Source organism: Lolium rigidum, chromosome 2, assembly GCF_022539505.1.
Source record: "Lolium rigidum isolate FL_2022 chromosome 2, APGP_CSIRO_Lrig_0.1, whole genome shotgun sequence".
Classification (NCBI taxonomy): Eukaryota; Viridiplantae; Streptophyta; class Magnoliopsida; order Poales; family Poaceae; genus Lolium; species Lolium rigidum.
In genome coordinates this window covers 79,755,723-79,757,420 of record NC_061509.1, presented here as the reverse complement: position 1 = coordinate 79,757,420, position 1,698 = coordinate 79,755,723, and positions in this window count along the sequence as shown.

Below are 1,698 nucleotides of genomic sequence, written 5' to 3'. Positions count from 1 at the left end.
CAAGTCTCATTGATGCTTGTCTTGAAAGTACTATTCATGAAAAGTCTTTGCTATATGATTCGATTGTTTAATCATTGTCTTTACCATTGCTTCGAATCGCTGCATTCATCTCATATGCTTTACAATAGTATTGATCAAGATTATGATAGCATGTCACTTCGAGAAATTATCCTTGTTATCGTTTACCTACTCGAGGGCGAGTAGGAACTAAGCTTGGGGATGCTTGATACGTCTCAAACGTATCTATAATTTCTTATGTTCCATGCTACTTTTATGATGATACTCACATGTTTTATACATACTTTATGTCATTATTATGCATTTTCCGGCACTAACCTATTGACGAGATGCCGAAGAGCCGATTCTGTTGTTCTGCTGTTTTTGGTTTCAGAAATCCTACAAAGGAAATATTCTCGGAATTGGACGAAATCAACGCCCAGGGTCTTATATTTCCACGAAGCTTCCAGAAGACCGAAGGGGATACGAAGTGGGGCCACGAGGTGGCCAGACCATAGGCCGGCGCGGCCAGAGGGGGCCCCGCGCCGCCCTATGGTGTGGGCCCCTCGCGCAGCCTCCAACCCTACCCTTCTGCCTACTTAAAGCCTTCGTCGCGAAACCCCCTGTACCGAGAGCCACGATACGGAAAACCTTCCAGAGACGCAGCTGCCGCCAATCCCATCTCGGGGGATTCAGGAGATCGCCTCCGGCACCCTGCCGGGAGAGGGAATCATCTCCCGGAGGACTCTTCATCGCCATGATCGCCTCCGGATTGATGTGTGAGTAGTTCACCCCTGGACTATGGGTCCATAGCGGTAGCTAGATGGTTGTCTTCTCCTCATTGTGCTATCATGTTAGATCTTTTGAGCTGCCTATCATGATCAAGATCATCTATTTGTAATGCTACATGTTGTGTTTGTTGGGATCCGATGAATATGGAATACTATGTCAAGTTGATTATCAATCTATCATATGTGTTGTTTATGTTCTTGCATGCTCTCCGTTGCTAGTAGAGGCTCCGGCCAAGTTGATACTTGTAACTCCAAAAGGAGTATTTATGCTCGATAGTGGGTTCATGCCTCCATTGAATGCGGGACGAGTGACGAGAAAGTTCTAAGGTTGTGGATGTCTTGTTGCCACTAGGGATAAAACATTGATGCTTTGTCTAAGGATATTTGTGTTGATTACATTACGCACCATACTTAATGCAATTGTGCTGTTGTTTGCAACTTAATGCTGGAAGGGGTGTGGATGCTAACCCGAAGGTGGACTTTTTAGGCATAGATGCATGCTTTGGATAGCGGTCTATGTACTTTGTCGTAATGCCCTGATTAAATCTCATAGTATTCATCGTGACATGTATGTGCATTGTTATGCCCTCTCTATTTGTCAATTGCCCAACTGTAATTTGTTCACCCAACATGCTATTTATCTTATGGAGAGACACCACTAGTGAACTGTGGACCCCGGTCCATTCTTTACATCTGAAATACAATCTACTTGCAATACTTGTTCTTTCTTGTTCTTCGTAAACAAACATCATCTTCCACACTATACGGTTAATCCTTTGTTTACAGCAAGCCGGTGAGATTGACAACCTCATCTGTTACGTTGGGGCAAAGTACTTTGATTGTGTTGTGCGGATTCCACGTTGGCGCCGGAATCCCTGGTGTTGCGCCGCACTACACTCCGTCGCCAACA